The sequence below is a fragment of the Hermetia illucens genome, chromosome 1 (assembly GCF_905115235.1).
Source record: "Hermetia illucens chromosome 1, iHerIll2.2.curated.20191125, whole genome shotgun sequence".
Taxonomy (NCBI): domain Eukaryota; kingdom Metazoa; phylum Arthropoda; class Insecta; order Diptera; family Stratiomyidae; genus Hermetia; species Hermetia illucens.
Window position 1 is genome coordinate 152,423,098 of NC_051849.1, and position 25,129 is coordinate 152,448,226.

Sequence of the window (25,129 nt, forward strand, 5' to 3'; positions counted from 1 at the left end):
TGGACACTCTAGGTATGAAAGGTTTTGTGTAATTCTTTTATAAGGATATTTGAATGCGCATTTGTCCCATTATTACGTTGCACGTAGTATATTCATATACAGAGAGAATATCCACATTCAGTCTCGAATTTGCAAAGAGGCGACAATTGTGACCTATTCTAACTTTGTTAATAATAATGCGATTTCCATCAAAGATGGTAGGATCTATGCTATATGCGATTCCATCAAAGTTGGTAGGATCTATGCTCTATGTTATACCCTACATTGTTTCGAAATTTTGTAATGCTAGAATGAACTTAAGGGGGCTTCGAAGTCAATTGCTAAAAATTATAGTAATATACTATTATTAACTTTAGCAAATGTAAAAATTAAGACAGGCTTCGGAAAGTACTAACCGATGCCTTTCATTTGATACCCCACATAACTATATTTGATGAAAAAAAATGAAAGGAAATTTTTGACCCGGTAGCTGGGAAGAAAATAGTCATGATGAACATAAAGGCCCGATTTACGAGTGCATTGTTGAATCTAATGGCGTCCGTAGTGGCGAGCGCCAATGACTTCATTTGGTGTAATCGATCTTCTGGGTTTCGCTACCAGCGCGGGGACACTGCCACTTCCACGACAGTAATGGCTTTGAAGGTCCCGCAGTATTCTTTCTACCGCGGGACATTTTTATTTTAAACCAAATCGAAATCCCCGTATCTTTCACGTGGACAACCCAAACCGGGAAGAGAAGCGGTCTTAAAAAAATTGTATGATGTCGGCTACGAAGAAAACTAATGCCGGCTCCTGAGGCGCATTTGTTTTATTTAAGTCGTACATTTATAAATAAACTTGATTTGTCCAAAAAACTTACAATCGATCAGATCGACGACAAAGGCCAACCTGACACGCTGGCGAGGTTTGGCAAGCATGTGCAGCTGGCATTAATTATATGTAAATATGTATAGAAAATAAGGCAGGTCATTCGCTGGAAAACAAGAAAAGTTTGGAGTCCTGGGAGATCGCGTTTGCAGGAGAAATCACGAGATTTATTCAAAAACAGGTCGGGAAACTAGAAGCTGGACACTTCAAGTATCAAAGGTTTTATCTTCTTCGTTGCGTAAGCTATTTTCAATGTACGTTTACTCATTCATACATACTTAATAATTCAAAATATTCCTTCACGTATTTCCATGATATACAACTGCCTCTGCCCTGGACAAAACCGTTAGTCCTTCTTTACGTAGAGGAAAAGTTGAAATGAACTCTCGCAGCTTACGTGCTGTGCGGACGGAGCTTGTCTCGACCTGAGAGAATACATATGTGGTAATGTCGATACATGTTGCTATTATAAAGCTGATGTTCGCTTATGTATTCCTAGTCCAGTGGGTTAAGGTGAGACAAAGAAGTTTTCGCTGCAAACAACTGTGTGTCTGGGTATTACCGGTGCCATGAGCACGACATCCGGCGCAGCTCTAAATGCGTTAATCAATTTGCAACCTCTGGATATATTTATTCTAAGCGTCGCAATGAAGGCAGCTCCTAGACTAATTCGCTTAATCTATGGGGAAACAATGGACATTTTGGCATAGACCATTGGAAGAGTTACTGGCAGAACTGAATGCAGCTCTTACAATGCTCTTTGATTCTCGGGTCCCCAAACATCTGTTTGGTAGAAGATATGGAGTTACCTGAAAGGTATAGAGAATTAGGAGTTCCAGAGGAACACGTGGGGGAATACATGGATGTCTTCTACACTGGGGACTCAACACAGGATTCTGGAGCTAAAGTTTACCTTTCGAATAAAAACGAGAAGTGGACTTTGGCACAATATATGGGGCATATGCGATCAAGGTGAACTACGTAATTGACGGGCGGTTCCATGGCAGGCGCATCGCAATCTGCAGCGATGGCCAGGCTGCACTCAAGACGGTGGGTGGCACCTCGAAAACCGTTCAGGAATGCATAAGCCGTTAGAACTCTATTTCTAGATTCAATACGGAGAAACTACTCTGGGTACCTGGTTACTGTGGTGAAGAGGGTAATGAAATCTTGGATGCCTTAGCAAAAGAAGTTTTAATCTTTCCCATGCCGGGACCCCAGCAATTGGAATATCAGTAGCATTGGCTAAGGCTGTCTTCATAGACTGGGAACAAGCTTTCCATATTGACAGGTGGTAGAGCCTAGATGCTGCCAGGCACACCAAACTTTTCCTGTCAGAACATAACATATATATATACCAGAAGTTTATTCTGTCGAAAACCAGGAAGACTTGAAGAAGTATCGTAGGCTTTCTGATAGGCCATGACAGGACATATGTTCAGAATAGGAATTGTACAGTATGATACGTGTCCCTCCTATAATGAGCAAGCGGAATCGATGGAACATTTGGATGTGAATACCTCATGGCTCCTCCCCCCACCACAAATACAAATACGCATAACTTTACTTTACACCCAATATTGAAAGTTAGTTTAATCTTAAAGTACGGATTAAGTATTTTTATATGATTCTCCCCATAACAATAGTTTGGTAAAAAAGATTTACATCCTCCTTGCAAATGTATAGAGGCATCTTCAATTTAAATCATCATCATCATCATCATCATCAACGGCGCAACAACCGGTATCCGGTCTAGGCCTGCCTTAATACGGAACTCCAGACATCCCGGTTTTGCGCCGAGGTCCACCAATTCGATATCCCTAAAAGCTGTCTGGCGTCCTGACCTACGCCATCGCTCCATCTTAGGCAGGGTCTGCCTCGTCTTCTTTTTCAATTTAAATCCAACGCAAAATTATGACGATCATTTTACAACCATAAGTTCGTGACGATAGGTTCAGTGGCTTTCGAGTTAGTAAAAGCCCTTCTCGCAAATAGTTGTAGACCTGCTATTTTTAAATGTTTGTTTTTCTAAAAACTCTTTACTTCACTTCAAAATATGTATCAATCCATGCTGCTTACACCTTATAAGTACTCCTTTCTTTCTTGCCACATCTACGACGACGTGTTTTTGTACACTAGAAAGTCGATTGGCAGCAAATGCAAATCTGACGTCGGCTTGTTGCTGACGGTTACCACAAGGCACGAGTTGTGGATCTGGGAATCGGTTTCTTACAGATGTCTGACTACAAGATTCCCGTCCAGGTTAGGGAGCCTTACAATTGTGCAGTGCTGTGTTCCTAAAGGTGACATTGTAATCGTGTTGCGTGATCTGAATGCCAAAGTACGCTCTGGTAACAACTTGCTCAGACATGAGATGGGGAAGCACGATCTTGGTGATAGAAACAATAATGGTGAGGGGTTTGTGGATTTGATGGTACCTTGTTCGAGTACATAGTTTGTCATAAGGTCAGTTGGGTTTCGACTGACCGATACCGTACGCCCAATCAGATCGACCATATCGCGATAAGTAGTAGATGTAGCAGTTTTCTTCTGGATGTGCGTAACAAGAGAGGCGCGGACATCGATCTAGAAAGGGATCACCATCTGATGGGCACCTACGTTCGCTCGCATATTTTATCTGCTGCTTCTAGCAGGGTTGGAGAGCTGCGACCACCCGTCCTCCCCACCAAGTTCAACATTGACCGCTTGTATATTCCAGGTGTTGTTCGACAGTGGGAGAGCCTGGGAATATCGATGAACATTGGGCCGTCATCAAAAACACTCTTTTTCGGGTGCTACGCAGTTCATCGTCACATCTCAAGGGACGTCTTAAGATCTGGCTGGCTCTGATACTGGTCGAAATCCGATCCTCCAACCAGAAAAGCAGAAGTAGAATTATTTATCGCCGCAACTGCAATTACTGCATATCTGCTATTTCCACTCGTACTGAAATCTCGGGAATGCGAGATCTTTCCCAGAGAGCGGAAGAAGGGAATGATCGTAAGATTCCAAAGCAGAGCACCAGTTTTGAATGCGACAATTAGAGCGGTATCTGCGTCCTCCGTGCAGTCGCAAAGATAATAGGTAAAGCAAGCCTAGAACGCATCAAAGAGCACTTTGAAAGCTTGATCCACAGATAGCAGGCTCCTATATTGAGATCAACACCCTACGGATCATTTTGGAACAGTGCGCGCTTCACTTGCTCTTCATCGATTCTGAGAAAGTTTTCGATAGTGTGAACAGGGAGTGGTGTATCTGGCATGTTGTAAACACGGTGGGCATTCCGGGAAAGATAAAATAATTATCAGAGTGACGTAAGATCTCAGAGGATTTTGAGGTCCAAAGCGGAGTCCGTCAGAGTTTCATTTTGTCACCGATATTATTTCTTCTTCTCATAGGTGATGTACTTTATACTGCCTTGCCCGCAGAACGTGGAGGAGTCCAATGAATGATAGTACCTTTCGTCAAACAACTCGACTAGGCTCACCACATCTATTTGCTTTCGCCGGGTCATGGACCTTGGCAAATAGCTCTGGGTTTGGAAGGATTGTCGAATAGAATTGTACTGAAGGTAAACACCTACGAAACCAAGGTTCTTAATCGGACGGGTCATCGCACTCTCCTTATCTGCAGTAATGAGCAGAGCATCGAAAGCGTTGATCAATTTACATATCTAGGAAGCGTGATTTCTGCTGACGGTGGCACTGGACTAGATGTTGCGCGATGCATTAAAAGCGCTATATCCACTTTCGCTGCCTCGTCTAAAATCTGAAAATCTAGTCATCTCAACACTAAGATTATGTTGAGGCTGTTCTGTGGCAGTGTTTTTTTCTGTGCGTTCTGTGTTATATGGAAATAGTACACATAACATAACTATGACAAACGTAGAATTTTTCTTGGCACCCGTATGCGATGTGATCGTGGGGCACAAGTGGCAGTGGATAGGTTTCATATTAAGGCGACAATTGCATTGCTGGCTACAACCAAATCAAGGTGAATGACACAATTCGGTGCAAACCACTAATTCAACAATTAAAATACCAACTATTATAAGAGTAATTGTTAGCGCGGCCGTGATGATTACTCTGATTTGACTCTAGTACTCATTCACTGCTGAGTCGAGTGGTGGACGTCTTACTGCCATTAGTGAGAGTTAAACTGCGACCTTCCGTACAGTTGGCGTTCCAACTACTGGGCTATCTGGTCACAATCTTCAACTGGTTAAATCAAATTATTAGTAGTATCATTATTATTGACGAAATTCTAGTAGGTCCAAGCTACCAATTTTGTATCAATTCACTCAAATCCAAAACGTTACATATCCTATAATTATAATGGATATGTAACATTAATATTAAAGTGAATAGTCTGACATACTAAATGTAATATATACACATCCCGACCCACATGCAAATGAGGCAGTTGCTCTACTAAATATTCTTATGTATCTATATATCTGAAGACAACATGTTCTGGGCATTATCCTCCGCAAACTAGGAACCGCTTGTTCGACAACTAAATAGCCCGGAGGAGGATGTGCAGGAAGTTTACAAAGGGCATCGATTCATCATCATCATCATCATCAACGGCGCAACAACCGGTATCCGGTCTGGGTCTCTCATAATAAGGAACTCCAGACATCTCGACTTTGTGCCGAGGTCCACCAATTCCATCTCCCTAAAAGCTGTCTGGCGTCCTGACCTACGCCATCACTCCATCTTAGGCAAGGTCTGCTTTGCCTTCTTTTTCTCCCATAGATATTGTCCTTATAGACTTTCGGGTGGGATCATCCTCATCCATACGGGTTAAGTGACCCGCCCACAGTAACCCATTGAGCCGGATTTTATCCACAACCGGACGGTCATGGTATCGCTCATAGATTTCGTCATTGTGTAGGCTACGAAATCGTCCCTCCTCATGTAGGGTGCCAAAAATTCTTCGGAGGATTGTTGGCTCGAACGCGGCCAAGTGTTCGCAATTTTTCTTGCTAAGAACCCAAGTCTCCGAGGAATACATGAGGACCGGCAAGATCATTGTCTTGTACAGTAAGAGCTTTGACCCTATGGTGAGATCTTTCGAGCGGAACAGTTTTTGTAAGCTGAAATAGGCTCTGTTGACTGGCAACAACCGTGCGCGGATTTAATCATCGTAGTTGTTATTGGTTGTGATTTTCGACCCTAGATAGGTGAAATTATCAACGGTTTCAAAGTTGTATTCTCCTATCTTTATTCTTCCCGTTTGACCAGTGCGGATTGATATTGCTCGTTGGTTGGTTTTCGGTGCTGACGTTGCCACCATACATTTTGTCTTGCCTTCGCGAATTGCCGCCTGCTCGATCTGGATGAAGGCAGTTTGTACGTCTCGGGTGGTTCTTCCCATGGTGTCGACATTGTTAGCATAGGCCAGTAGTTGGGTGAACTTAAAGAGGATCGTACCTTTTGCATTTACATCAGCATCACGGATCACTTTCTCCAGGGCCAGGCTAAAGAGGACGCATGATAGGGTATCCCTTTGTCGTTGATCGTTGTTGATGTCGAATGGTCTTGAAAGTGATCCTGCTGCTTTTATCTGGCCTCGCACATTGGTCAGAGTCAGCTTAGTCAGTCTTATTAATTTCGTCGGGAAACCGAATTCTCTCATGGCCGTGTACAGTTTTACCCTGGCTATGCTATTCTAGGCGGCTTTAAAGTCGATGAATAGATGGTGCAACTGTTGTCCATATTCCAACAGTTTTTCCATCACTTGGAGCAGAGAGAAAATCTGATCTGTTGCTGATTTGCCTGGAGTGAAGCCTCTTTGGTAGGGGCCAATTATGTTCGGGGCTATCCGGCCAACAAGGTGATACCTCAATAATTATTGCACTGTGTGATATCTCCCTTTTTATGTATGAGACAGATAATGCCTCGTTGCCAATCGTCAGGCATTGATTCGCTGTCCCATACCTTGAGCACAAGTTGATGAACCACTTGGTGATCGGTCGCCTCCATATTTAACCAATTCGGCTGTAATTCCATCGGCTCGTGGCTACTTATGATTTTTAAGCCGATGAATTGCACGGACTCTTTCTTCTATACTTGGTGGTGGTAGTATTTTTCCGTCGTCTCCAGCTGGCGGGCCCTCCAACTCGCCAATGATCTGGTTGTTCAGTAGCTCATCAAAGTACTCAACCCATCGCTCCAATATGCACATTCTGTCGGAAATCAGATTTCCTTCTTTGTCTTGGCAGGATAAGCATCGATGTGTATAAGGCTTCATCCTGCTGACTTGTTGGTAAAACTTCCGCGTTTTATGCCTACTGCGGTTGCTCCCTGTACTTTTCTAATTCAAAAACTTGTTGATTCTCCCGGGCTTCCTTTTTCCGTCTGTGAAGTCGCTTCTCCGCTCGACGGAGTTCGTGATAGGTCTCTGCGCGTGCTCGCGTTCTTTGAGTATGCAACAATATTCGGTATGCGGCATTTTTCCGTTCCATTGCTAGCTTACATTCATCGTCAAACCAGCCGTTCCGACTGCTTTTGTGGCTGGGGCCAAGTATATTTGTGGCCGTATCAATGATAACGTTCTTCAGATGGTGGTGAAGATCATTAGTTGATGATTCATCTCCAGGTCCTTTGTTGACTGCGGTTATTGCGGCATCCATTTCCCTCTTATAGGTGTCGCGAAGGGCTGTGTTGTGGATGGCTTCAGTGTTAAGTGTAATATATACACTTCACAACCCACATGCTAAGGACGCAGTTGCGCTACTAAATATTCTTATGTATACATATATCTGAAGGCAAAATGTTCTGGGCATTATCCTCCGCAAAATTAGGAACCGCTTGTTCGACAACTAAATAGCCCGAAGGGTGTGCAGGAAGATTTCAAAGGGCATCGATTGCAATGCAATAAGCTTCTAAGCTAAGTTTCGAAGTAAATTGAGCCAAGGGTTAACGTGGTGTTTTCATCATAATTTGCTAGAAAAGATTCGACTATATGTTTGCGGTTATATTTATCACTTTATTTATTGTTAACTCCTTCCACGTATCTCAAGGTTGGAAAATTTTCATGTCTGGAAAATTTCCTTCGGTTTCGGTAAATCCTATAGCCACGGTACTTCAACCCTGTTGGCAAGGATTCTACTGTCGATTGCAGTTTTGGAATCAAATGTGATCTCATTACCTGTCGATTGAATAAACGGGACAATAAAGTTGAATTTACACCACTTGTCACCAAAATCCTATGCGCTTCCAATGCATTCCTAACTCACTTTTGGGGCGACGATTAGTCTAGCAGTGGGCATAATTCTTCGAACCCTGCGTTCATTTCTTTGTGGATATGGGGTCCGTTCGACCGTCATTTTATATTAGTTTTACAGTTTAAAACTATGGCATTCATCAAGGATTTATGCCTACGTGATTCCAAAAACTTGTAAAGTACTCCTTACGACCCCCCAATCCCTAATTGATTTACCTTTGCCTCATAATAGTTCGCCCTTCTGCTAACATTGCAATATAAGAACCGAAAAGCCTTCGTCATCCTGGTCATTTAACAGAAAAACTATTAAAAAAATGTTAGTTGGAAATTGTCCATTTTCAGAAGTTTGTGAGCACACATTCACATTCTGGATATATAGGCACTACATATGTATGCATTGCACAACAATCCGAGTACTTGTGATTTCAACTAGAATTTTTATAGTATGACATTGTGTGATTGATTACGAGCCCAATTCATCTTCGCAGTCCTCATTCCTGTTTGTCTGTCTCATTTCGGCCATAGGAGGTCCCCATTCCTCAACTTCCCTGACAGGCATATGAAACGCTCAATATTTGATTGCTCGTACCACATTTGGTATTCATATTTGATGTTTGCGCTGACAATAGCACATTTTCGAGTTTCCCATCTAAATCCAATTCGCTGGCAAAGTTGAGTAGAAAATAAATTCAACATCAAGACATATACAAGAAGCTCGTGAAAATTTCTATCAACAAAAGAAGGACACCTGTTAGAGTTTCACTCGAAAACGCCGAACCGCTGGTGGAGAAAAGGATATGATGGAAGCTTAAAGTTTAGGGACACGCTTTAATGTGAACTCGAAGATGGTGGATAGGTAAAAGTAGATACTTAATTTATGGTCTTATACAATCAATTTAATTTTATCATTTTTGAAAATCACGCTTTTGATTGATGTAGGATGATACCTTTACATGTGCACTGGAGACTGACACGTGGAACGAAAGGGGATGGCAATTTGAGGGGCTGATTTGTGCGCAGGGCCTGCAATACTTGTAAAGTGTTCACGCGCGTTCTGTAAACTTTTATTTTCCCTGAAAAGCTGTACGGATCCTGGCAGGTGTTACGTTTCACTGTTTCCGAATTTTAGACAAACGATTACAATAGGTGAAGCTTGTACTATAAATTCCTAAATTAGGCACATTTTCTATTTGATGCCAAATTTCGAAATGCCCAGCGTCCTTGCGGTAAAATGTACTGATTTAGTAATAGATATAGTTTCCGTAGTTGCACTAGTGTCAGGATGTGGAATAGGTACATATTTACAACTGAATAGAAATAGGGTCGTAGATTTCTCTCATGTCATGGGCACCCTTAATTGAGTTTGACGATGTAATGCTGGACAGAAATATCTTTGCCCAACGGAATGTTGGCAGCGGTAAGTGTGGGGTAAAAGCTCGTTTCACCGTAGCTCAGACACCTCACGGTGAAAGCATCATTTCGAATTTGTATGATACTCAAAAACCGACCTCTTGCTTTAGCTTTTAAGATGCCTCACATTGAGAGTTATAAGGCGTACACTCGTGACATGATTTCCTTCCTGACGCTACCATAGTATCGCAAGACTGAAAGGCACAAATGTCAGTTGAACTTGTGCTGCCTTGTAAAACAGTACATCGCCTGTTCAATCTTTTCGATATTGTACTATAGTCTTGTGTAATTCTGTTCTAATTTCATCTCCATCTCTCTGTGAATTTTCCGATACTTCCAGGCTTGAGAGGTATGCAGGTGTTATTGGATTTGATCCTGAAAATAATGTATATCGTTGCGGGTTTGCCTGTAACAGCAACAAATGTTACAGTGTGAGGAGGCGTATTTTATTTTTATGTGTTTCTAGGTTTACGTCGAGGGTGAATAATTGATTTCAATAGTATTGCTTCTATTACTGTGTGCGCCTTAATTGCCCGTGTTCCAACATTTTCGTCATCGACTTCGGCTTATCGTCGAACCTTATTTATCGTTCTATTTAAGGCATTATATCGACCTAAATCCCTATTTCCATTTTGGTCATTAGAGCAAGTTTTTGAAAGTGTATTCAAGTGTGAAAAATCCTTCAATCAGTCGAATTGAAAATCCTATGACCCGCCACCGTTTTAATCAATACCAAGATAAATACCGTTTTGTGTTTAAGCAGAGAGGATTCTATTTTTTGTGTTTGATGAGGGATATGAAGTAATCCCGTGAAATTAAAATTCCTAAAGAATCTGAAATTGATCGTTGCGTTGGCAGTGTCAATATGTATTACGAAAAGTCAGTGGAGTGATAAAGTAAAAGTAGTAAAGTGAAGTGTATCTCTTATTTCTTTTCTCCAACCAAACTCATCTACTAAAGCGGCTTCCTTTGAACAGGGCTTTTTGATTTGGCGAAGCGGAAATTTATGTAAGTATCCCCACTCATTTCTGATAATTACAATCCTACTTACTGTAAAATAACTGAGTTACCTAGTTAACAGACGTTTAGATTTCTACAAGAATGACTATGTTATCTATATATGCCTCCTATTCACTCCTTTATCTATTCAGTCTTTCGTGTTGTTATTTTAAATGAGGTTGGTCTTCAGTTCCATTACCATTGCTCTTGCCCTTCTTCCATGCAAGTGGTATCCCTACTGCAACGCGGCAGTACAAATATCCACTACCAAGCAGGATTTGAACCCGGGACATCGAGATGGAGAGGCTGACACTCAACTACCTTGGCCGACGCATTGTCAATGTTGAATGACTCTTAGATATAAATAACTTCCATTACAGCACATTCTGGTAGAACATTCTCAACTAAAAGCGATGTTCTCCGAAATATTATTTCATATAAGATTTCAAATTTGTTATGTGCGTATTGGGAGTAGAGGAGAGAGCCAACGAACTTACTTTGGTTTCAAATGTCTCACCTTGATATCGTCATGGCTGTATTGTTTACAAATTTAGAAGAATCGTCTAAACGATGTGACATGCAATGTTACTCGGGGGCTTTTTATAACGAGCTCTACATCAATCTCGCTCCTATTCCGTAGGTTGCTAGGATTTCGTCTCTGTGGTTTTACGTTTCGTATAATCTCCAACTTTCATTTTTCTACCATATTCTTCTGTTACAAAGCCTTGAGAAACGCTTATATGTATGTGTATGTTTATCGATTTCAGTCCCCTTGATGTAATATAATTTCCAATAAATAAAACAGCTATCAAATCCCAGATTGAACAAAAGATGGATTTATTTATCTTGTGTTTGTTCACTGCAATCCGCTGATCCAGATAATGCATTAAAGCTTAATCCACCATGATTTACTGGGAAATTTAAAGCCATTCAAATTTTGCAGGTATTCTGACTATTGATGTTTTATTCTACCATGTTCGGGCAGTGAAGGGATTTAGTTGTCATTTGTATGAAAAGGCAGGATGCAGAGAAGATAGATTATATTTAATATTCAAAAAGGTTTTGGATTGGGTTTTAGTAAACACAAATGTTGCAAGCATTTGATTAAGGAAAAAGCTAGTCCAAAAATGACACGTATGGAAATCAATTTAGCCAGTGGAAGATACATTGACATTTCATTCATGCTTAACAATACCATAAAGTAGTCCTTTCAATTCTTTCTAGAGCCTCAGCTAAGTTGACCTAGGCAGTATTTTTGCTCCTACATATTCTTTGGTTTAATAATAATAATAATAATCCGGTGGCGCCGCAACAATCCATATTGGATCAGGGCCTTGAAGTGTGTCAGAACACTTCATTCAAGATCGTTAACGGTACACTACAGTAGTACACTGTAGGAGGCAATGCGATCAGCATTCAGCTCGTCCGAGATTATTACCCTGATTTCGCTCAGATACTCATTCACATCTGAGTCGACTGGTAGCCGACGTCAAATCACGATACAAATCTCACTGCCACCAATCAGATTTGAACCGCGACCTTCAATACGACAGCTTTGTGCTCCAAGCACTCAGTTATCCTTTAGTTTAAGCAAGATTAATGTACTGCGCAACAGATATTTAAAATATGAGGCCGCATTTACTATACACATAGTGAAATATCACTTAGCGCAAAAGAATTAGCGTAAGATGGTGTCACGTAATATTTACGATCGAATTGTGGGCTAGCCTGAGGTAGGGGCTGACCTTGTGGCTACAGTCTTTGGTTTGTGGAATATGCGCACAGTCTAAATAACAGCATTCTTTAACTCTAACAGGAATCCCAGCAATATAGGTTGGATGTTCTAGGCCTATGTGAAATGAGATGAGCCTCTAGAAAGTACTCCTGCCCCACTTGGCGGTGTGCTTGGAAACAAAACCGATGTTCGAATATTACTGACAACTACAGCAAGAGGCGCTCTTTTGAACCGGTACAGTGCCCTTAATTTCCGACAATTGGGATATTGGACAATGAGGCTCTACAACAATTACAGCATCTTGCACATGGTCAAAAGAGTTCTCTAATTGACTATATCACACGTATCCTTCAAGAAAAACTGCACTATTAGGTTTCTTAAAAAATTGGGCAATGCGCTGTAATTGGAGTTCTTGAAAACATGCAACATATTTGAATTGTACAGCCTTCCAAGAAACGTGATATAGATATGAATTATGTTGAGCGAGAACCGTCGGTTCGAAGCCTTGAGAATATGCAGCGTCAGTTTGCCTCTATGCTAACAAGCAAAATTGTCAGTAAATAACTTTTTTAGAACTTCCTGTACTACAAGGAAGGGACAAATTGCTCGTAGTTAGCAACACAAGTATATGGGCGACTCAGGACCACTCTATCCTCAAACGAAGAAGGCTATATTCAGGAAGTTCGTTTCCTGGTGCATCGCTTGTGGAGTTAGTGTTGCACTCAGGCCTTTGACAGGCCCATTATACTATCTCCGTAAGTGACCTATTTAATGACATCTCGCTTGCGGGGTTCGTAGAATTTTGCGAATGTAAGAACACTCTCCAGAGGCCGAGAGTGCGCAGATTCTTCGTGGAAGAAAACCTTACCGAGGTGTATTCATCTGAGATCTGAGGGGCCCGGCTGCTACATATGAAGTGCAGGACCTTCTCTTCCTCCACTTCACATTGACTGCATATAGCCAAAACCACCACTCCCCGGTTCTTTCACAAGGATTTTCGCCTGCCGGCAAAAGTTAAAGTTTCTCCACTTGGCTGCAAGAATCCTTGCACTTTCATTCCTAAGAGTCGACTTCCATGACCGGATGCCAAAAGCTGGTTCTTGCCCCATCATTATAGACCCAGATTCTTTCCTTATTATTACCAGTGATGTTTGAGTGCCCTGGCACCCATAACAGAAATGTTTCGTGCAGTTGGCCAAGCTTCAGCAGGAACTGGTGGTAACTCTACACCACATGGTTGGATGTGTTGTTGCTGTTTAATGTTAATAATGCTGTCCAACTGTCGGAACAGATTCGAATGGTGCGATCCCGCCATTTCTGTCGGAAGCATTCCGCAGCTGCCAATGTAATGGCGTATATCCTTGCCTGGAATATGGTTGTAGGGGTTGGGCCATTACAATAATTAGAATACCCGAGAATACCCCTGCGGGCGATCCATCAATCCACGACTGGCCCGTCGGTGAGGATTATTAAGTCTGTAATCCGAAAAGACACATGGCCATTAACGTCCATTCTTGTATTGTGGTTATTAAGACAGAGTATGGCTTTTCAGAGACAATTCTGGAAATCATATGTTCGGTTGGCATCAGAGCCACTAGATGGTTATCAAGACATTTCCAGATGCACGCAAGACCGTATGATTCGCCGTCTTTCTACGGGGCAATGGTATCATGTCTTCATGTGTCGTTAGCTACTTTCCTTTTCACACACACACAAATTAATGGGGGGTAGATTTAGGATAGCTTCAAGTGGCACTGTCGGCGTAGTACTCATTGCGCCAGTAATACCAAGGCAACTAGGTATTTGCATCTGCGAAAGCTGCTTCCTGCTATTCGTATTGATCAGTCTCCACCACCAAACGTTGCATGCGTACGTCAAAATGACCTTTATTATGGATGTATATGTAATGAACCCGGTGCGGTGAAAGTCTTCATGGGTTACCTATCGCACCCCTAAAGCACCAGAGTAATCTGTAGGGTTTCTTATATTTCTTCCGGAAATGGTGCTTTCACGTTAATTGAGTCGAGTTGTACTTCCAAATACTTGTCTTCTACAATGTCGTTTTTTTATACGCAGGGTGGAGCCCTCTAGTTATCTGCGTCTACAGTGTGTATTTTCCAAACATTGTTGTTTGGATCAATTAAAGAGCACTCCTTTATCATGGCTGTCAACAGTAGGCTTTTAACTTTCAAGTGCTTATTGATTTCGCTAATATTAATCGGCGATGTTTATTATATTTCTCGCAGGACTCTGCGTAATGATGTCCAATAACGAGTCTGCCTTTCGAGTCGAAGATCTTTTCATGTTTGCAAAAACCAGTCACTTTATCTAGCCATTTTTTTTTCATCTGTGTGGTAATTTTTAGTTCATTTACACTAGGGCTTCGCGACTTCGTTCGGAGTGAACTAGTCTGAGTTGTCCTATTAAGGACTTCATTTTCCTGTTATAGTTCTTTAATTTGCGAGCTAATCTCTAATGTAAGTTTCTACCCTGGAGCTACTACTAAAAGGGTCGATCAAATGCAATACAAGGTGCGCCCCAGAATCCATAGAACCAACCTCCAGACAGGGTGGATTTCCAAATACAACTGGTCTCCCACCAGGCGTATACAATCAATTATTTTGTTCAATTGCAATTGGGTGGGTGCAATTTATATCTCTTGCCAGGTTTAGCGGTTTCTGCATCAGAGTGTGCACCGGGGCGCCGCTCACGTTTGTTCACTACACGACTGTTGTCTAATGGTTAACCAGGGCTACCAATGGGATGTGCGAGTCTACTTGGTCTAGACATAAGCAAAGATCGTTACTGTCCTTTACCGAGTTAAAGGCGATCAGGAACTTAGCCTTTATACGGGAACTTATTTAACTCCTAACTTATTGGTTACACATATCAGAAAATGTTTTTTGATGCTATCCAGAATTGTAGATCTGGTTGTATTATTGCAGATGACACGATTCTACTACCGCTTGGGCGAAGGCGAATTTTTTAGACGGATTGTTTGACAATTATACACATTCACCATACCAGACTCAAATCCGTTATTAGTTTGACTGGAAGTTTGTGAAAACACTTGCAACTTTGAATTACGCGGCAGAGACAGTTTCAAGAATTGCATGCATCCAGAATTCGATTATTATTTTCTTCTGATCATCGGTGTAAGCTTTAACGAAACGACCTAGTTAGTAAGTCAGATGATTCTTACGGGGTGGCTGTACGGGACCGAAACGTTTTTTTTTCCAATAATATAGATGGGGGTATCACCAAAGGTTATTGCATGTTCTCGAAAGATGTGAAAGCATTCTTTGATTCTAGCTTTCTAATGATGGATTACTCTTGAAACATTTAAATTGGAATTAATTTAGTCCAATCCAGTGACCTAGAGTAACGAAATGAACCAAAGGTCTATAAACGCGTGCATAGCCCTGGAATGTAATAAGGGAGCCAGTTACTATTACTATTCGGGAAAATATACATATCTACTTGTCAAGAACAAGTTTCGTGCTTGAAATAATTTTCCCTCTAAAGAATGATTGGATCACCATTCGATTATTCTGCATTTGGGTTTATGGCGTACCTAGTTACTACTGACAAAAGGGATACCCTACTGGCAGAGATTTGGAGACGCGCCGCCAGTAATTTACAAAAAATCAACTTTATTCACATTGCATTTTATTTATAGTTCTGTAAAAGTGTGGCAATTCCTTTCATTGTTATACATTGTACGAAGTATGTATTGTTTATTGGATTGATTTGTAAATATGAAGAGACAAATCGTTCGTTGGCAATCCAGCTCGCATTGGGCTGTGAGAGTGACATGCGGATAATTCCAAACAAAGAAGTATTGTCCCATTGTCAAGATTGTATCCATGCAAAGTATCATCATTTCAAACACGATGTGGGTGACAATAGGCGAAATATAATCGCAACTCAGTTTTGGGCTGTTTCTGCTTCGGGAGCTCTCATAGTATGAAAGAAAAAATCAGAATCTGTGAAATATTAATAATTAAGCAATAGATAGATACGTACTTAGCGTTTTAAATGGAACAATCGCTCTAATGTATTCTCTCGCCAAGTACTTATTAGAGACCCTTTTCGAGTTTTAGGCATCAACAATCTCTCCTAGTATTAAAGATCGTTAATAAAATATTATTGAGAACTATGGGAACCAAGATGTAATGCAGTGGAACTTACAACATAAAAGGTTCTGTATTTCCTTATGTGAGAAACTTTTAGTGCGTTACAGTTGCACTTGCATAATAGTTTAAAATGCAACTACGTCAGCAGCTATTTACACAAATAATTTGTTCTTCAAAGTACTCTGTCGATTACACCTAATTCCATACGTTTCACACTAAGAGCTCAACATTATCAACAAACATGAAGAAGTTCTTATTTATAAATACTTACATATTACAGCCCTAGATAATGTTCACGGTAAACAAACATTGCCTATTACCTATTTCCGATTTACTTCGTGCATAAAAGTATACATATAGGGGGGCCAATATAGACTCGGACCACTATCTCTTTGGCATGGTGTTCCGAGCTCGAATTACGACACCACCTACAAATCCCCTCTGACAATCAGGTGAGAGTGAATACTGAAGCCACCCAGGACACAGTTCTCCGCAACACCTGTAAGAGGGAAATGGATCCCGCCATAACCGCAGTCAACAGAGATCTTGGAGAAGAAGCATCAACTAATAGTCTTCACAACCATCTGAAGAACGTTATCATTGATACGGCCACGTAGATACTTGGCCCCAGCCGCCAAAAAAGTCGGAACGGCTGGTTTGACGAAGAATGTAAGCTAGCAACGGAACGGAAGAATGACGCATACCGACTATCGTTGCATTCTCAAAGAACACGGGCACGCGCAGAGACTTATCACGAACTCCGTCGAGCGGAGAAGCGACTTCACAGCCGGAAAAAGGAAGCCCGGGAGAACCAACAAGTCTGTGAACTAGGAAAATACAGGTAGTAACCGCACCAGGCGCGGAAGTTTTACAAACAAGCCAGCAGGATGGAGCCTTATACACCTCGACGCTCATCCTGCCGAGAGAAAGGGGAAATCTGATTTCCGACAGAATGGGCATGGAGCGATGGGTTGAGTACTTTGATGAGCTACTGAACAACCAGAACATCGGCGAGTTGGAGGTCCTGTCAACTGAAGACGACGGAAAAATACTGCCACCACCAAGTATAGGAGAAATAGTCCGTGGAATTCATCGGCTTAAAAATCATAAGTGGCTAAGAACCGATGGAATTACAGCCGAATTGGTTAAATATGGAGGCGACCAATTACACCAAGTGGTTCATCAACTTGTGCTCAAAGTGTGGGACAGCGAATCAATGTCTGATGATTGGCAGCGAGGCATTATCTATCTCATACATAAAAAGGGAGATATCACACGGTGCAGTAATTATAGAGGTATCATGTTGCTGAGTACCCTCTATAAGATCTTGCTAGGCTGGATAGCCCCATACGCTCAGAACATCATTGGCCTATACCAAAGAGGCTTCACTCCAGGCAAATCAGCAACAGATCAGATTTTCTCTCTGCGGCAACCGATGGAAAAACTGTTGGAATATGGACATCAGTTGCACCATCTATTTCTCGACTTTAATGCGGCCTACGATAGCATAGTCAGGGTAAAACTGTACACGATGATGAGAGAATTCTGTATCCCGACGAAATTGATAAGAACGACTAGGCTGTGACTCTGACCAATGTGCGAGGCTAGATAAAAGCAGCAGGATCACTCTCAAAACCACTCGACATCAACAACGGTCTACGGTAAGGGGATACCCTATCATGTGTCCTCTTTAACCTGGCCCTAGAGAAAGTAATCCGTGATACTGAGGTAAATGCAAGAGGTACAATCCTCTTTAACTCCACCAAACTACTGGCCTATGCTCACGATATCGACATCATGGGAAGAACGACCAGAGACGTAGAAACTGCTTTCATCTAGATCGAGCAGGCAGCGCGCGATCTTGGGCTGCACATCAATGAAGGCAAGACAAGATATATGGTGGCAACGTCACCAACCGATAACATCGCACTGGTCAAACAAGAAGAATAAAGATAGGAGACTACAACTTTGAGACCGTTGATAATTTCTCCTATCTGGGGTCGAAAATCACAACCGATAACAGTTACGACAATGAAATCCGTGCACGGTTGTTGTCAGTCAACAGAGCCTATTTCAGCTTACAAAAACTGTTCCGCTCGCAACGTTTCACCATAGGATCAAGGCTCTTACTGTAAAAGACAATGATCTTGCCAGTCCTCATGTATTCTTCGGAGACTTGGGTTCTTAGCAAGAAGAATTGCGAACTCTTGGCCGCGTTCGAGAGAAGAATACTCTGAAGAATGTTTGGCCCCTACATGGGGATGGACGATTCCGTAGCCTACGTAACGACGAAATCTATGAGCGATACCATGACCGTATGGTTGTGGATAAAATCCGGCCTTAATCCGTATGGATGAGGATGATCCTGTCAGGAAAGTCTATAAGGGCAATATCTATGGTAGGAAAAGAAGACGAGGCAGACCCTGCCTAAGATGGAGCGATGGCGTAGGTCAGGACGCCAGACAGCTTTTAGGGAGATGGAATTGGTGGACCTCGGCACAAAGCCGAGATATCTGGAGTTTCTTATTATGACAGGCCCAGATTGAATGCCGGTTGTTGCGCCTTTGATGATAATAATAAAAGTATACGTATGTACGTATATTGAATACCGCTTGCTCCATGTACAAATATATCTATTAGGCACTATTTGAAAGCTTCATTCACCTACACATATAAATACATGCATACCTATGTCTCGAGTAATTGATATTGATATATAAATGATTAAAAACTAAAAAATTGTAACTAACTTGAAGTGTACGGATAGCTGGGTGGTTAGAGCAAAGGGCTGTCGTACTGAATGTCTCAAAGCTATGCCTTATGTTATCCCTTATTCTAGCATGAATTTAAGGGGGGTTTGCGGATAAATTTCTAAAATATACTAATATATTATTATTAGCTTTATTTGTGCAGATATCGGAACGGGATACATTTTGAGGCCTAGAGGCCTAGATTCCCCTACTTTTCACTTAATATCAAATATGGGACCAGTTTACAAAAGTACTAATGGAGCCCTTTCATTTAATATCGCCACATTCTGCGAAAAAAAATTTGCGCCCTCCATTCATACAAAACTTGACACAACACGGCGCTACTTACTGCTTGTGAACGAAACAACAGACCACACGCTCTTACCAATTTTTGTGATAATCGGTCTAGCCGTTTCCGATCGGGTGTGGCAGATAGATAAACAGACGGACAGACAGATATCGACTCGATTCTAATAGGGTTTTGTTTCATACAAAACCTGAAAAATATATCACATTGGATCTGTATTATATTAGCGCAGGTCAAATTCCCGTTGTATTTTCTGAACAGTAGAGAACGTTGAATAATTTCAGCTTCTCCAGAACACTTACTTACATACATATATTTTTTCTTGGATTGGCAGTTCCAATAATTTGATGAGCTATTGGAACTGCCAATCCACTCCATTGTCGGCGTTGTCCCTCTAATCCAATATACTTTTGGGTATTTAACTGCGGAAATGATTAACCTATTAAGAATTCCACTGTGGGACCATTAAATAAAAGAGCCAACACAAACGGTACTTGTATAAAATCTGCATAATAACATGTAGTTAACGAGCGGTCCACCATATATTACCTTTGCAGAGGCTAGGTGAATTGTAGATAATGCATGCTTTAAATCCCACTATCGCCGTGCTTCCCACTTGTGGGCTTATTAGCCTTTATTTTCCATTTCAATGCATAGTATGCATGATAGTATCTTGAGAGCATTATTCAGATAAATCTCCATATGCAGTTTCATCCTTTGGTGACATTAAAATTTCATATTGTATGCACTCGTATATGTTTGGTACTGGCACTCAAGGAGTCTTTTAGGCTACAGGGCTAACATCAGCTTTTACATTCGTCTATGATTCTGTGCAGTGTTGCTGAATCCAATTTCGCAATAATGCAACGAACAAACAACGACTGAACTTTGTCGTTTTTGTCCTTTGCACAATTGCGTTACACAATACAATAAAGGCGGAAGTGTAAGTCCTGTGTAGGCTGAGGATAATATGCGGAGCGCTTGGGTCATTTGTTATTAGAACTTTTGTATTGTTCACGACTCAGTGGTGTAAAATTCAATTCTCATCTGAGTGGACGGAAATTGTGCATTGAGGAGGAAAGATTGAGGGCTTATGCACTCATTACGAACTCCCCCATATCTTATTCTAAGGGAATAGTTATGAAAATTGTTGGGTATTAGCCAGTTGGTCGATTATAATGTGAGGGTGGAACGGCATTGGTGAAAGGTCGTTTAGGAATGAAATCCTTTTTCATAAATATCAACCCTTCTGGAATATTATTAAAATTTTAAAAAACAAGAACAAAAATATCCCATATGCCCAGCGCTTCAAAGAGCGAAATATTTGCTACAAAAAGTGAAAAACCGAACCACTTGGCAAAGATATTTGTTTTGTGAAAATTTTCACCTTTATTATGTGGAACCAGAATTCTATGTTGAAAGCGAAATCTTAGGATCTGAAAGAGTTCCCAAGCGTATTAACATTCGAATCGTCTCCATAAAAACAAAGAATTTAAGGGACGTAATTGAACCAACCAAACCAAAACCGTCCGCGGGCTTTGTTAACATCACCAACATATGCCTTAGAAAAATGCCGAAAAAAGCGTGCATATCTTCTCTTCTCGCAAGTTTGCGAAAGTCATCTCGATTTTAAAACCGCAAAACGTCCACATATGGCAAGTGAATATAGATATAGAAGTCTCCTCAGCACTTTATTGATATCATTCGAAAAGACCAATAAATAGCGTCTATCGGACTACGTCGAGAGTAAAAAATTGATACTAAATGAGCAACTTGGATTTCGGCAAAAATGTTCAACAATTCACCGGTTGGTGAGGGTTAGAAAATGTGTAAAATCGTCATTCGATGGCATTAATATTTCTAGACATAGAAAAGGCCTTCGGCAGGGTCTGGCACAAGGGTTTGATCTATAAACTGAAAAAGATTAATTGTCCTTTGTATATTATGGTAAGTCCGAAAAGCTGAGTGGTTAGAGCACAAGGCTGTCGTACGGAATGAGTGAGTACCTGAGTCGAATCAGGGTAATAATCTCGGGCGAGCGCAATGCTGACGACATTGCCTTCTACAGTGTACTGTAGCGTACCGTTACGGTCTTAAATGAAGTGCTCTAACACACTTCAAGGCCCTGATCCAATATGGATTGTTGCGCCAACGATTATTATTATTATTTCCAAGTTATCACAACCTCGGCAGATGCCGGGTTTTACCTAATACTAGCACTAAGCGCCAAGCATTTAGGCCAAGGGGCGCTGGTGGTGGTGGCCGGTGGTAGGTTAATGGGAGAATCCGTCGAGAACTCTCCGCAACATCGAGCACGTATGGAAAATGGTGTACTTCTACATGGTTTGAACCAGACTGTGCGAAAGTCCCAGGACATCAAGGGAAAGCATTATTAATAATAATCTTTCCGGGAGTCAGATTATTAAGGCAGTCCCACCAGGATCACTTTACTTCATATATACGCAGGACTTCCCCCGGCAGAAAAATGTAAATTTTGCAATACTTGTCGATGATATTGCGATTTATGCAACTAATTCCACCTATCCAGAAGTTAAGATATCAATACAAAATTCAATGATGATCATATCAGAATTTTATAAGAAGTGGAAAATAAAAATTAACAAAGAAAAGACACAGGCCGTTTATTTGACAGAACGCAAATCCGCTCCTTATGTGCCTATTGCAGATTTATACATATGCGGTCACTATATTAAATGGAGCGACCAGCAACGTGACGGGACGAAATTTTGTAAATTTTTATTTTTTTGTTATTGATTTTGATTGAAAATACATCCGAAAATATGTGATAAGAATATGAAAGTCATATTCGATTTTAAAAATGGGTAGCCAGCGTATAAAGTATGGCGGCTCAAAGCCGCATTTTGAGCCTCGTACTTCTTGTATCGAGCCTTTCTTTTCAAAACGTCTGCTTTATATATGATTGGTACACATCCTCGTTTTTAGAAGGGAACACTTTGGAATCTGGTTTTCCCGATTATGATTCGGCTTTTGTACTGAAAAGTCACTTCTGTCAATACTGTAATAAATTTTTCGGGTTGGCGTGGAGGAAAAACACTTGACCATTCGCTTTGAAATTTTAATAAGTCATTTGATTAACATTAAGTTTTTTGGCGCTAAAAAGTGAAAAATTGTGGCCATTTTGTAATTTTTTGGTTAAATTTTTTGATTGTGGTGCATTGTATAGAGAATCTCCTACCAATTAACACCTGGTTTGTTGTTTTGTTTTTTTCAGTCATTTCCATGAGCCAAAATCACCAACGCCGCCAATCTTTCACGTTTCATTAAAAAATCTGTAGCAAACGATAAGCAGCAAGGAAAATGACATAAATCTTTTCTTTAAAACTCATCAAAATATCTCTTTTTTTTCAAAAAATAAACCACTTGAAAAAGTAAAAAAATCAAAATTTGAACCGGATCCTTTAAGTATCAAGGATTTACATTTGGGAATTCTTTAACTAACAAACAAACAAAACAAACAAAATTGATAATTTAATTGAAATTCTATACCCACTTATTGATAGAAGTTCTCATTTCAGCAAAGAAAATAAGCTATTATTATTTAAAATGATCTTCCCGTCAGTATTATTGTATGGAGCTAAACTAACAAGTGCTCAAAATAAAATCCTAAAAATGATGTTAAATCATTCTAAAGTCTATAGCATAAAAGCGCTGTGCTTCCCAGTTAAGGTTGATTTATTACATATAAAATTGGATAAATAAACGAAAAAAATGTATGGCGGTTTTTCTCCAGTAAACAACCCTCTAATAATATTTTCTTTATGGGTGGAGGTGGAAATCTTAAAAAGACGCTGCTGCGTAAGGGGGTGGGGTTCTTATCCACTAGAACCACCCGCACTTCTCCGCCTATATCCTCGCGGGACCACTGTGAAGTATTACTTCGCGAGGAGGGCCCCGGTTCACATCAGCACAAGTAAGTCACGCGTCCGTTCCGCTTTTCGGGCTCGATCCAGTTCCTGCAGCTATTCTTGTATCGCAGTTACTGTTGCGTTTATCGCACTCTAATTTCCTTCCGGTTCACTATCTCCCCCATAAAATTGTGGGGTCTGATAACTACACGTTAAACATTCCTCTTTCATTCGTGAATCTAGGACAATGAAACATAACATGCCCCTTGTCCCATAAGGAACTGTGTTGGATGGTAATTCAACTCTCCCTGGTTCCGCTCGACCCATTTCTAAATATACGAGATCAGTGCATATGTCCTTTCTCGGAATTATCCCACCGTTGCTGCCATTTCCTGTACAGCTCCTTCCTAGTGGCTTTTCGGAAGCTCGCAGTCACTTCGACCGGATTCATCTCCGCGATGACACACACTGCCTTACCGGATACTGTCCTATATGCGAGGTTGGCCGGTATGCCGAACTTACCCTTATCTGATTCATTGTGTTATCCAGTGCGTACGGCTAGAAAGGAGCGGCGTATAGCAGAATGGATTTCACCACCCCTGCGATAAGCAACCGGCGACTAGATTTTTGCCTTCCAATATTTGGCATCATTCTTGCTAGAAATGAGCTGATCTTGCCGTGTATTCGCGCATAATCTAGGTACCACTTGAGGCTTAATTTGGAATAGATCATTATCCCCAGGTATCTAATTATCAATTTTGAATCGAGTTCGTGATTACCAACCTTGATTTTAACAGTACTAGAACCGCCTCCCTCTTATCTTTCGCCAGGTCCAGTTTTATCATTTGGAGCCATGCTTTGATGGCATGAATGGTTTTACTTCCATACAATTCCACGTCCTAGGGGTATTTCGCAACTAGTACCACCGCAGATCGTCTGCAAAACAAATCAATGTTGGGTTCCTGGGCACGCGAAGGCCGAGCACTCCGTCATACATTATGTGCCACGGTAGAAGCCCCAGTACGGATCCTTGGGAAATACTTGCTATCAAAAAAAATATTCCTTCGACCCGTTGTCCGTCTCGTACCAAAGAAGTCTCTCCGAGAGGTAATTCTCGTAGCTAACTCTTGACATCCAGTTTCGCCAGAGTGCCCTTAATCCAACCCCGCTGAGTTACAGGCAATTCCAACATCCAGCGTCACCATCGCGCAGCAAAACATTCCTTCTGCCATGCACGAAATGCACAAATCTGCTTATGAACCAAGCGGGCTTGATTGTAGCAGCCAATTTCAGGACTTTGTTCGGAATCCCATCCAATCTTCGAGCCTTGTTAATTCGTCCACAAACTCCTCGTCGTTCCTCCTCGGCTATCCCGGGAATTGTGAACACGTGCTGTTGCACCGTTGATTGAGGTCCACTTCCTTCATGGTGGGGGAAAAAGATTCCGATTATTTTGAACAAGAGTTGCGCACATGTCACTTGGGGTGACTTTTGCCCACAAATCTTGCTCATTACAACCTTGTACGTAGCACTCCACGGGTATGTCAGATCGATGATCGAGTCTAGCCCTCTGGCTCGAAAGCGGAGCACTCATCCACGTTGTCTACTTTGCGAAGGTTTTAAGCAGGATTTGGCCTGTAGATATGGACGCAGCTGACTTTTGCCCTTACAAAATTGGCTCCCGGGAATGCCATCGTTTCTTGAATGGCTTGCCGTCCGCATGCTCATATCGCTTCCGATGAGTCACATATTACTTCCACGTCCACATTCGACTCTCGAATGATTTGCGACAGCTGCCTCACAGTGGT

The 25,129-nt window shown here is 41.4% G+C and overlaps 2 protein-coding genes across 3 annotated transcripts in view; both read left to right on the forward strand.

The window, feature by feature from the left end:
• LOC119646279 overlaps positions 1 to 25,129 on the forward strand; it is a 118,066-nt gene that overhangs the window by 88,323 nt on the left and 4,614 nt on the right. The window lies entirely within an intron of this gene.
• The window catches only part of LOC119655778 (calcium/calmodulin-dependent 3',5'-cyclic nucleotide phosphodiesterase 1-like), an 831,136-nt gene continuing 815,746 nt past the window's right edge, over positions 9,740 to 25,129 (forward strand). Inside the window, exons 1-2 of one of the 2 annotated variants that reach the window (XM_038061896.1) lie at positions 9,740 to 9,856; positions 9,974 to 10,515. The gene's annotated coding sequence lies outside the window, so the exon portion shown is untranslated. Of the gene's footprint in view, positions 9,916 to 9,973; positions 10,516 to 25,129 lie in introns of both variants that reach the window. The other variant, XM_038061905.1, reaches the window with a different exon arrangement.